This window comes from Hydra vulgaris, chromosome 10, assembly GCF_038396675.1.
Source record: "Hydra vulgaris chromosome 10, alternate assembly HydraT2T_AEP".
NCBI classification, from domain to species: domain Eukaryota; kingdom Metazoa; phylum Cnidaria; class Hydrozoa; order Anthoathecata; family Hydridae; genus Hydra; species Hydra vulgaris.
This window is the reverse complement of record NC_088929.1, coordinates 17,351,207-17,365,573: the sequence shown is the minus strand read 5'-3', so window position 1 is coordinate 17,365,573 and position 14,367 is coordinate 17,351,207. Positions and strand designations below refer to the sequence as shown.

Below are 14,367 nucleotides of genomic sequence, written 5' to 3'. Positions count from 1 at the left end.
CGATATGCTGGGTGATTATATTCGCACACATGTTAATTATTCTATCTATATTGGATTCGGTAGACAACCCGAGAAAAAAACCCCGCTAATCCTGTTAAGTTCCTAATAAGTTTCCTACTAAAACTTAGTAAGTTCCCGCCGTGTACTTACTAGGAACTTAGTAGGATTAGCAGGTTTTAGTAGGAAACTTAGTAGGATTAGCAAGTTTTTAGTAGGAAACCTAGTAGGATTAGCAAGTTTTTACTCGGAACTTAGTAGTATTACTAGGGTTTTTACTCGGAACTTAGTAGGTACTTAACAGGATTAGTAGGTTTTTTTTCTCGGTTAAGTATTACTTTCTAGTTTAAGTTAATAGTTTTTTTAGTTAAATTCATATTTTTATTAGGGTTTTATTTAATTATTTGAGTTTTAAAGATTTCATAGATATATTAGTAGGCTTATTTTTCAAGAAATATACGAGTTTAAGTAAAAATAATAATTTTTACTTCAACACAGATTCTTCTTGAAAATATAATCCTTATAATATAACTTAACTAGTCGCTAAGCAATAAGGACGCTTATTTATAAAACAATAAAAATAACAAATAATTAAGTGTTAGATTGTTTAACTAAAACATTTAAAAAAATACAATAAACAGCGATGGTCAGTTCTTTTGGTAATTTCGCAGGTGCCAGTGGAATAATTGCACCCATAAGATTTTTCTTAATCTTTTACGACCATAACTGTAGCTATGACATAATTTATAAAAAATATTAATGTAATTCAACAACATAATATCATATATTTTATAACAAAAAAGCATATTTAACTTACCATAAATTTAGAACGATGAAAAAACTTTCATTATCATTGTTTCAAAGCTATTATAATCTAAAATTTCAAAATAAAAGTGTATGAAAATATGAAACTAAGTTAAATTAAAAAAATTTAAATAAGCCTCGTGTGTGCATATATATATACATATATATATATGTATATATATATATATATATATATATATATATATATATATATATATATATATATATATATATATATATATATATATATATATATATATATATTTATATATAAATGTATATGTATATATACACATATTATTTTTATATACATATAAAAAAAGGAAAATTTACAGTTGACGGAAAACAATTAATAATTGTATCTGAAATATAAATATTTAATTAATTTAATAGATATTATTCGTATCCACCTGTTATCCGCGATAACAGATGGATACGATTTCTTTTCTCTTAACAAATTTATTTAATTCTTAATAGAAACACCACATAAAGTCAAAATGGTACAAAAAGAAATCTGATTTAGATCATTGTTAACAACAAACTTTGTCGCCATTATGAATTAAGTTTGATGTTTCATTAATTAATTGATTGCAAACAGAATCCTAAATAACAACTTCTAATAAAAAGAATATTGTAAAGTAAATATATAATAATACAAAAAAACATAATACAATTTGAAACTTTAAAATATAAAAAAAAACCTAATCATGTTCATAATTATTTTGAATAACAACACTATAAAAAAATTTCTTTGTTTTTTTTACAAGAGCGTAGTGAGTAAATTTGCTTGAATCAAAAACAGCTAATCCACACTTTTTCAACAACAATTAAGGAGATATTTTTGACAAAACATGCTTAATTTTGATAGGAATATTAAAAGAATCCATATGACGATGGAACTTACTTACATTTTTATACAATCGACATATACACAAGATTTGTCTTTGGTTATATGCAATAAACAAAATTTTCACAATCACATTAAAATCTATTCAATATGCATAATATGAAGCTGATTTTAATTTTTTACAATAATGATAAGCATGAAAAGTTCTATCAGCAACGCTAAAACGGTTATAAAACTGATAAAGATTTAGGTCAACATTTAATCATTCATATCCATATTCCGCAGCTTATCTGATATATTTTGTGCTGCACCTAACACAAAAGGACTCAAAGAAAAAGTATTTAAGTGGTCTTCCGTCTGAAATCTAATAAATTTTTCAGCCATTTGCCTTTCATGGCCTTTAGTTCCTGTAACAGACCTCTTTAGTTGGCGATTTACATTTTCAAACACCATAGCAGACGTTGCTATAAGAGGTCCAAAATTTTTTACCTGGTCAGAGAGATGTGCTAATGCATGGAAAGTAAATGTGCGAATACCTTCACCGAAATAGGAGTATAATGCCTTTTGAAATAAATAAGTTAGTTACTGACAAGCATCAATATCACTTGATGAAACAATTTCATTGGATAATGTATAAATAGATGTTAAAAGCATTAAATAAAGAGAACAAATTTCAGCATTACCAAGTTTGTAAAACACAAATAGCCCATAATACAATAGAAAAAACTTGTGCTCTTGAGCTTTCCACTTACGAGTTCATTATTCAAACTTTTTGGCTTCCGTCGAAAAAAATGTGGCAATTTTATGGAGTCTATTATATTAGATAACTTTGGAATATTTAATCATTTTTCGGAAACAATAAAGTTTAAAATTGTTTTAGCAATTCCTATATAAAATAAATGCATTACATCAAGAGGTGCACAAATAGGCAGTGAAATCAAATCTGTTAAAGCTGTCTTTCCCTTAACACCAAAAACAGGATTTTCTTCAGTTGCACGTATACGGTGATCTGCATCGGTTGCATTATTTCTAAGAATAAATATTTTTTGAATAGGAAAAAGCATCTTGTGGTGAACTTTGCTATAAGCGCCTTCAATTAAACATAAACTGCATCCAAATCTAAAAAAATAAGCTCAAATACACCTGCTACTTTTTTTTGTTTAAAAGAAAAATTAACCAAATTATATATATATATATATATATATATATATATATATATATATATATATATATATATATATATATATATATATATATATATATATATATATATATATATATATATATATATATATATAACAAAAATAAACTTACTTTGCATTAAAATTCTGAATGTTACATATGCTGCTTTTTGCAGGCAGATCAGCAACCAAAGCAACAATCTTACATCTTAGGTGAAAAGGATCTATGTATACACCTTTGGAAATACAATTGGTGAGGATAGGAAGAAATTGCGACCAGGTTGGTTTAGAAAAATGACCAATGTACAGACCAACTAATACAATATTATGGAGTTTTCTACGTTTACTTGGAGAGATATTTAAGAAAGATAAAAGTAAAGGCCAAACTGACGTTTTACGTGATAAAATTGATGTCAGGCCATCTGTATTGAAAAGAAAGTAAAGAACATTTGGCTGAATTATTGGAAATTGTGTTCCATCACTTATATCACAAAATAATGAATCTTGGTGAATGCATTTTACCAGAGTTTAACTATTAGGGTTGTTCTTTAATAGATTGGAGATCTGTTCTTGAAAGGGAAGAACATAAATAATTCCTCCATCAACATCATGTGAGTCAACAAGTATATCTGAAAAATCTTTGTTATACTGATAGTATAAAGGGCACTTATTAGGAATTGGTAAAATATTTGAAATAAGTTTAAATATATCACCAACAGCCGCACTTGATAATGTTTGTTTTGTAGCTAAAGTAGAAATTTGATTTTTTAAACTAATTGTTGATACCATAGCATTTTCATATAGATCTTCAAACGATGTATTTGTAGATGAGGTTTCGTTATAAATAGTGGTAAATAAAAAATCGTTACTATTTTCTAAATTTATAGGAGATGATGTTCGAATTGGTTGTTGTTTTAAAAAAAGAGAATCATTGTGAACATTTCCAGAAAAATTAGGCTCTAAATCATTAAAAGATATCTGATTAGATTGATCTGGAGAACCTTCATTGGAACTCAAAATTGAAGAATTCAAATCATCATTAGATATATTTGGACTAGAAAAACTGTCATTCAAACAAGAAGAGCAATTTGAAGAAACTGAGTTAGATAAAGAAGATTGGTTGGATTTAAACCTTGGTTTTACTGGCATTTTTTTCTTTCCCATATACTTTCTTTTCTTAACATAGGCACCTAAAATATGATCAAATCCAATATATATCAAATGTACATACATACGTACATACATACAAACATATATATATATATATATATATATATATATATATATATATATATATATATATATATATATATATATATATATATATATATGTATATATATATATATATATATATATATATATATATATATATATATATATATATATATATATATCCACTGTACCAATAGCATGGCAACAAAAACTTTTAAAACATACTTTTGTGTATAAAACTAAATTTAAAATCAATCTCTTTATATCGTTGTTTTATTAAACGATTAATTATATTATCATGTTTTTATATAACTATTTAATTCATAAATAACTTAATTATATAATCTTTATATTTATGTAATTTAAAAACACTTTACATTTATTATGTAACAATGAAAAAAAACATCACTTTAATAAAAAAATCTGTTACCTGATGTCGACTGTCTATGCATTTTATAAATAAAATAATTTTGTTTCTAAAATAAATGCTACATGAATAAAAAAGATAATTAAAAATACCATATAATGATTTTAAATAGCCAATTAACTGACATAATCTAGACTTTTTTTTGAAAAATGTTGTATAGTATAGTGAAAAAATTGTAAAAATTTAAATATTATATAAATTTTTAATTATGTTAATTTAAAAAACAAAATTATATTATGGAAATCATTTATACATAACATTATATTAATAAATATTCATAGACATGTTCATGTCAAAATATGTAAAAGTGTACATTAAACTTTTCTATGAAAAAATAGTTTTGTTGATTTATTGCTTATTCAAGGTTTAGAAAAAAATTACAGTAAGAAATATTTAAAAAAAGAATTTTTGAAATTTTATATATAACAAAATATTTTATATATTAAATATATATAAAGAAAATTTGAAATATTTTGAATAAATTAAAATAGTTAAACATCCTCTATGCTTCAAATTTACGTTTGCGATTACCCTTTCTTAAATAAAAGTCCAAGAGCATTTACAGCAGCAATTACAATTACGTCTTGATCATCCTGAAAGCGTCCTTTAACAGCATTTTTAAACATATCAGAGCGACATGGCGATAAACTTGGTCTACCTGACTCACGATGCTTAAACAGAATATGAGTTTTTAATTCATAATCAGTAAAAAGTTTTCGAGCAACACAGATAGCAAATTTAGTAACTTCCATATTTCTTTCTCCAATTAAGACCAAATCTTCACCATTAAACATTACTGGGTCATGGTTAGGGATTGCCTCATCAGCTACAGGGATTGTTTTTTCTTTTTTTAATAGCTTTTTTATCGACTTTAACTCAAGCAATATCTTTTTTTGGACCTTTAATTGTTGCTTTAGGAGATCATTTTGTAAAAGCACATCAATTGTTGGAAGAGGCTTAGTGACTGATTCAACTTTTTTCTTAAGATTTTTTATTTGTGAATCGATTTCTAGATCAACACTTGACAACGAATCATCAGATTCTTCATAATTGATATCTGTTTGACATATTGGCTTCAGATTTGATAGAAGGGACTCGTTGATGTATTTGTTTAGGAAACTAAAAGAATGATTGACTACATCAAAACCTTTTGATATTTTAAGTTCCATCCTTTTTTTATAAACTTCCATGTCCTTCATATACCTTGACTTTGAAATAACTATTGCCAAAATGTCAAGCTTCAGCATTATCTCTTGCTTTTCTGTCACTTCGTTGAAAGATAAATTATTCGGCAACAGTGTTGAATTGCTTGATATCACTTCATTAAGGTTTTCTTCTTTAAAAAATAGAAGATAAAAACCTGATTCTAGAGAACTTTCAACATACTTTTCAACAGGTTTGTGTACCCGTGACGATTTTTGATAAGTTTTCATTGAGCATCCTGAAATAAAAAGGAACTACTTTAGAGTTATGAAGAAAGACACTAACAAACTTTTAAACAGTATGAATTTTTGAAGCTTTTTTTTTAATTATCAAATTAACTTTTGAATGAATAAACACTTTATCTTTTTTAATTTTTGTAAAAGAAAAAAGAAAATGTTTGTACAGTTTCTTTTAACTAATAACCTTTTCATCTCTAATAAAAATAATAATTACAATCACTAACTCACTTTAACTTTACTTGTAAATATATATATATATATATATATATATATATATATATATATATATATATATATATATATATATACATATATGTATATATATATATATATATACATATATATATATATATATATATACATATATATATATATATACATATATATATATATATATATATATATATATATATATATACATATATATATATATATATATATATATATATATATATATATATATATATATATATATATATATATATATATATATATATATATATATATATAAATACATACACACACACACACTCAAAAAATTTCAAGTTCTTCATTTAAATTCAACATGATTAATGAATAATTATGCATAATCACATTATATATAAAGAAACAGAAAATAAAATAGTTACCTGAAGCTGATTGATTGTCCATGGCTTGAGATGGAACTAAACATATTGTGTGTGTTTATATATATATATATATATATATATATATATATATATATATATATATATATATAATATATTTACATATATATATACATATATATATATATATATACATACATATATATATATATATATATATATATATATATATATATATATATATATATATATATATATATATATATATATATATAGATATATATATATATATATATATATATATATATATATATATATATATATTACTAAAAACTTGAGTTACTAGCATTATATAACTATATATAGTAGTAATTAGTCAAAATATCATAAAATTAAATTGTGGAAATTTTAAATTAATTTATATAATGGCATATATAACAAAAATCTTAATGTTAAGTAAATAAAAATTATAATACAAAATATAACAATATTCAATAATTCTATAGTTAGTTTAACATGTTAAAAAGAAATGTTAAATCATGTTAACAAGAGATAACAAAAAAAATATATTTACCAGTAAAAAATTTTATATATATTTTATGAGAGAGTGATTTCAATATTAATCAATTTTTAATGTCAAATGGTTTACTCCTTTTTAGTCTGACTAAAACTTTTAGTCAGGCTTGAAGTGAGTGGTTTTTTGACATAAAAATTTGACTTTTAAATAAAATTATAAATAAAATTTTAAGAAAATTAAAAATAAAAGTCTTTCTTTTTACTAAAAAGAAGTGACAAATCTATATTAATAAAGATAAGTCATTTACTCTTTTTAGTAAAAAGAAATAGTAAAAAGAAAGAGTGACTATATAATTGTTTATGATTAATGATTTTATGTTTATTAAACAATATAAAATCATAAACAATGAAAATAAAAAAATCAGAAATAAAAATAAAATATAATTTAAAAAACACATCAACATACATATCACTATGAATCAGAAAATGCTCGAATTGATACAACAGAAAATGCTCGAATTTATATAGAGTTAAAATTAACATTTAAAACCACATTATAACACATTAACAATTATTAATCAAATAAACTGAAAACCACGCAATCATCCCCAGATGTTCTTGAGCTTTTTCCTTATAAAATTACAAATATTATTTAGTAAAACTATTGAATCTAAAAAAGCTGTTTTATGGCTGACTTGTCTTCCGTGTGAATAAATAAAAGATGGCGTATAACAAAGAAGATTTTTTATACTTGTTTTATTTTTGAAAACTTACTAGGAACTTACTTAGTAATTCGTTTAACCCTGATAAGTACTTAGTAGGAACTTACTAGGATTACCAGGAATTTCATAAACGTCATTTCACTAATGGGAAACTCAATAGGTTTAGCCGTATTAAGCGAAAACTTACCAGGATTAGCCGTATTAGCAGGAACTTAACAAGATTAGCAGGAAGTTAAACATATTCCTAATAGTATTAGCGGGTTTTTTTTTCTCGGAAATGGTATCTTTTTAATTCTTTTCAGAACATCTGCTCTGTTCTTAAAATCCCGAGTAAGCTTATCAGATGCATTTATAAAACAATTTTTTATGTATTCGCCGTCTGTGTATGGTTTTCCTTTCTTAATCTCATGGCTAAAAATAAAACTTACCATTTTAATATTGTTGAAAGATTGCATCCAGTTATTAAACACAGAAGTTGACGACTATTGACTCTTCTGAAGTTCCTCAATTGTTTTCTTCCTTGCATCACCGGTAGGATATTTAGTGCTGAATAACACGTGCTTTCTAGTAAAGTTTCTCTCAAAATTTGACTTCTTGTTATGCCCAAATTTCTCGTTACAAATAAAACATGTCGCAACTCCATTAACGTTTTGAAGAAGCGCAAAATTTTTGGTCCACTCAAATTAAAAGTCGCGGTTTTCATCTTCTGTTTTTCTTTGCTTTTTTTCAGTAGCCATGCTAATCGGGGTGCCTATCAAAATATTCAAAATATATTTTTTTCTATAGTCACCAGTACAAAATTATTACCATTATTAATTTGGTGAAAATAAAAATTAAAAAAAAAATGTTTTCAGAAAATGTGATTTCAACAATATATGTTGCACTAAAAAGGAAAAAAAAATTTCAATCATCAGAATAAAAACTTTTAATATGACCAAAAATGGAAAAAAACCTCTAACATTTGAACAAATAGAAGTTATCAAAAAAATCTTTTACAAATTTTGGATTGAAACCACAAACATACAGGGCTCGTTTTTTTTAAGCATACATAGGGATTAATGGATACATGCATTTGCCCCATATACACTTTTAAAATAAAAATTGCCAATGTATTGGTAAGAAAGAAATAGTTAGGTATATATCGTGGGTAGCTGTGCAAACAGATAAGAAACAATTTAGTTGTCAGTTAATATTATTTTGTTTAAAAAATAATATTGCTTAAAATCACACATTTATTTACAAAAGAAAAACAGTAAAAATGCACATTCAAGAAGAAAATGCATTGAAATCCTAATATCAACACATAACAATAAGTGACAATCGTTATAGAAAAAATGTTTAAAATATGTTTGTGGATAAATACCCGAATAATCGTATTCTATGTAAGACGGACTGTTTATAATTTGAAAAAAATATATAAAAGAAGGTTGTATTCAAAGTTTACATTAGAAAAGGACAAAAGTTGTTCAGTTTTTAATATAAGAAATGGAATTTATTGTGTTACATCAAAGAACATTGCAGCTTCATCGATGAAGCGCAATATTTCAATCTATCGTACAGTTGCATATTTTTATGGAATTTCCTCCCATTTCTATTAAAATATATTGTAATAACTTTAGTAATTGCAAATCCAGTAATAAAGATTTTGAGTTCTAACTGTTTGCGACTTTATTTCTAAAATCATAGGACTGTTGTTACCATGCTTACTTTTAATATTCATCATACATAGAACAAAAAATGTACATAAAACCCATGCGATCTTAATTCAATTTTCTACAAATCAATACTATATCAAAAGATTATTGTCAATAATTTTTAATTATTTGTGATTTCAGAAAAATATTTTCTGATTAGTGACAATTGTATTCTAAATTATTTTTTTTAATTTTATAAAAATGTTTCCACAGAGACCACTTTTTTAATTTTATAAAAATGTTTCCACAGATACACTACCTCTATCCCTTTTTAACTAATTTATTGACATTTTAAAAGTATACAAAGGGCAATTGCACGTGCTTGTCAAGACCTATGTATGCTTGAAAATAAAAGAGCTCTGTATATAGCAGGTGTAATAAAATCTTATTAAATACCTGTAGGATGTACAGCTACATTGAAAGATACAACAACTTTTTAATAAGAAAGGACAACGGCAGACAGGTGAATACGACAAAACTGTTCACACTGCAACTGCTGGTCTGCTTGAGGTATCTTTATTTCACACAGGAGTATGACAAAATCATACAAACAAAATCAGCCGATAGCTCGTACATGGTCTGTGTTTACCTTTACAAAAACTAATAAATTAAACTCGATGTTCGTTTTCAAACAAAAATAATGTACTCAATTTATAGAAGAATTTTAATTCATCAAAACAAGATGTAATTTTTTCTTTCCAATTTTTTTTTAAATGAAAACTTTTTTACCCTTTGCGTGGATAATTACAAAATAATTACATATAATATGGAATAATTACATATAATACGGATACGGACACAGAAATACAATAATACGGAATAATTACATATAATACTGATAATTATGGATAATTACGGATTTGCGTGGAGCCGCAATTAAGAAGCCAAAGAGCCGCCTGAGGCTCCAGAGCCTCACTTCGCCAACCATTGTTATAGTACAAATAAAAATAAATCAAAAAAACTCTTTACCGGGCAATCAGAAATATATCTAATGAAAGTACATGTAATCAGAATTATATCTAATAAAAGCCGCTATACACCCTGGCAACATTTATTTACTTAAGTTAAATATACTAAATATCTACCAAATAAATATTTATTATTTTTTTAATTATTATGTTCAAAATTAATAAAAGTATTATTCCAAAAACTTTTAATCTCTTATTCAAAACTAATCAGAATAAGTACTTAACTAGATATTCAATGAACACCTATATACAACACAAAAGTTATTTTACGGCACCTGAGTTTTCAATTTCAATTAGAGGACCTATTTTAATGACACTAATATTGCATGGTATAGTAACTACACCATGCAATATTAGCGTAATTAAAATAGGAATGAATAAAAGAAAATTATAAGAGTATTAGCAACTTAAATTTAAAAAAAGTTCCGCCCTATAAAATCTTGTAATGTATTAGAAACAAGACTGTTTCTAATACATTACAAGAATTGCTTAGATCATTGATATATACTAGAAATAAAACCGGTCCTTATATAGATCCTTGTGGTACTCCACAAAAAATATTCATGTTGTTAGTTTTTACGTAATTATGAGAAATATATTGCTGTCTATTTGACAGGTAGCTTTTAAACCATTAAAGGTTCGAGTGTTTAATATCGTAGTTTTTTAATTTGGTTAATAAAATATAATGATTTACAGTGTCAAAAGCCTTGCTGAGATCAATAAAAACGCCTAAAGTATATTTGTTTTCATCAAAAGGTTTAAGAATACCATGAACAAGATGAACAATTGCCTGATCAATAGAGTGACCTTTTTTGAACCCAAGTTGTTTATTATATAGAATGTTATTAATACCTAAGAAATAGTACAGTCTTTTACACATAATATGTTCTAACATTTTTGAGAAATATGGTAGTATTGAAATATGTCTATAATTTGCGATATAAGTTGCATCACTAGATTTTAAAACTTGTATCACCCTTGCAACTATTAGTTTACCTTTATTTGATTTTAATAGATTTACATCAAGTTTTTATTTTTCAGATTTTTTTTTTTTTTTTTTATTTATTTCAGATTTATTTATTATTTTCCATAAGGTTATTATGAGAGGTTAAGTACGTTTCAAGGCAAGTTTTATTGTTTCTTATTTTTGAGGTCAAATTTGGGCCCGTATTAACAAACGCTTGATTGATTTTTTTGATTGATTACTTTTTGCTTGATTGATTAATTTGCTTCATTGATCATTTTTACAGTTAAGTAGCTGATTAGTATAACTTTGCCTTTTTGAATACTTTATAACTGTTTGTAGAGCCGTTTGTAGTTTTAACATTTTGTTCCGTTTTCTCAAGTTCTTTTTTTAATAAATTTTTCGTATACGCGTTGTTTTTTTTTTTGATGACTTTATTTTTCCCGTTGTTATCCAAGGATTTTGCTGGGATTTGATTTTGATAAACTTACTAATACTTGGGAAAGCTTTATTAGAGTGGCTTTAAAATATGCCATGAAATCATAACCTACTTCTGCATTTTTAATATTTAAAATAGTTTCCCTATTTGTTGTGGATAACAGATTGATATAAGTATTAAAGGATGAGTTAATAATTATTCGCTTTTTAATTTTATTTTTTCCTTTGTATTTTATTGATGTTCTTTTGTGAAATTATAAACACTGGAAAGTGGTCTGAAATGTCATTACATATTTTCCAGTCTTAACTTTTATGTTTATGAATTTGTTAATTATGATTTGATCAATTAATGTTGCACTATTTTTTGTTATGCTTGTTGGTCTGTTAATTATTGGAATTAAATCATTTTGAAATATAATATTGGTAAAATTTCTGACGCTTTTATTTTTTCATAATCGAGCAAGTCTAAATTGAGATCGCCAACAAAATAGATTAGTTTGCCACAAATATCATTTTTTGTAATTAAACATTTAAAGTGTTTGTTAAATGCTTTTATATTACATGAAGGCGGTCCAATATATAACGTGCAAAATTATGTTTTCGCTTGTGTTGTTTAATACCTCGATGGTTAAGAACTCATAATCTTTTGTTATTGAACACAATTCATTACGAAGTTTAAAATCTAAAGAATTTGTTTAAAAATGCACACTCCTCTTTCTGCTTCTTCAGATCCTCTTATTTGATAAATAACTTTATAATTATTAATTTAAAAGTTAGAGTTATTTTCAATTTCTTTATTCCGGCACCATGTTTCTGTAAGGCATATAATTTGAAAATTTATTTTGACGCTAAATAAAAATTCCTTAAGTTTATCAAAATTTTTTTGTATGCTCCTTATATTTAGTTGCAGGATGGATACGTGCAATCATTTCTGATCATTGAGAAAATTTAAAACTTCTTGTCGACTTTTTAAAGCTTGCGTTTTATCTTTCAAGATGTTGAGTTTTCTTATTTTTTATCAAATAAATCTTCCTCTTTTAAAACCACATTTTTGTCTTTATGTTTTTAAGATTAAATTCTTTTTATTTCTTTTTAAGTTAATATTCTTGTCTCTAAATGGCATATCAAAGGTAAACAAATTCATTAAAGATATTGTAACTAGAAACAATTATATATTGATATTTATATCATAAAAACATATTATTATATTATTAAGTCAATTTAAATTTGTACTGAATTGTAAATTTATAAGCATTTTACTATGATATATTAAACATCTGATATGTTAGTTTTCTTCACTTAACAAAGGGCGCATGTTAATTTTTTTTACCATGAGACAACCTTCTATTTTAATACATTTAGCCGTAAAAAAATAAACATGAAACTATATTAATTGTAGAAATGTTTGTATTATGCGTAATGTGAATTTCAACATGAAAAACTTCAGAATGAGACATTTTGTTTCAACTATTATTTGTTGACATTTTTTTTATTTACAAAAAAATTTAAAAAATTTCACAAAGTTATTTTTTGACTCCTTCCCTCTCCTGCCCCCTCCTCCCACTCTCAACAAACCGTTGCAACGTTCAGAAACAAAAGAAGATGGAAAACCGAACTTAATGGTTGTAGCTTATCGTTGTTTAAAATTTAAACCAACTGATAAAACTTTTTTGACAAACGCCGAATAATACTAATCTTATATTGATTAAACATGTCAAAACTTTTTTGTACAGAAATTTCAGCTAGTTTCACGGTGTAGAAAACCCGCAAAAAGAAGTTAGTGTGATCTGGCTAGTCACCCATAATGAACATTTTATTGCTGAAAATTTCATTCATTTTAATTTGTGTTTAAGTTTTCGTTATATATATTGTATTAATAAATTATAATCAAGTTAAAATTATGAATCTTAATTTAAGAAAAAACAAAGGACATTTTCATCCATGCGGAAGAAAGAGAAAAGTTAAAAAAGTTAAAAAGTCTTGCATAAAAACCATAAATTATTCTTTTTTTAAATAAAAAAAGTAAAAAACCACCCCTCCCCACCTCTCAAATATATATATATATATATATATATATATATATATATATATATATATATATATATATATATATATAAAAATATCAAATACTATCTAAAATTAGATAGACTAAGCTGCAAAAATTACTCTCTCATGGTAATTTTTAAAATTTGTTAAGTGACCCTGCCCCTACTATAAAAGCAAAAACTTGATTTTTTTGCATTTTTATATAGCTGGGACCAAATTTTTATCTGCACTGGTGGGGAAGGTTTTTTTCGATTTGGAAAATAGTATTATTATTTTATGTTAATACAAGTAAAAGTTCATCTTTTGCCGCTATGCCATTTCCGAAAAAACCAAATGTGCTTTTTCGCCATACCCCTAATATACGCACACACGCATATATATTATGTAAAATTAAATAATAATACCTGATATTTAAAGCAACATGACTCCAAGTTTCACGCCTATCGTGAACTTTAGATATCTGATAATCGAATATGTTTCTTTAACTACCAGCTGTTATTATTTAGTTTTACATAATATAA

General features: G+C 25.0%; 1 long non-coding RNA gene across 6 annotated transcripts; it reads right to left on the bottom strand.

The window, feature by feature from the left end:
• Positions 1-588: 588 nt before the first annotated feature.
• Positions 589-7,947, bottom strand: LOC136085819 (uncharacterized). 6 transcript variants are annotated; one of them, XR_010641203.1, is made up of 3 exons: positions 7,924-7,947; positions 815-871; positions 589-729 (listed from the first exon to the last, which is right to left on the bottom strand). It is a non-coding gene; the product is annotated as an uncharacterized LOC136085819 (long non-coding RNA). The 6 variants fall into 6 exon arrangements; XR_010641202.1 differs by lacking the exon at positions 7,924-7,947 and adding an exon at positions 7,610-7,750; XR_010641201.1 differs by lacking the exon at positions 7,924-7,947 and adding an exon at positions 7,481-7,598.
• Positions 7,948-14,367: the final 6,420 nt, after the last annotated feature.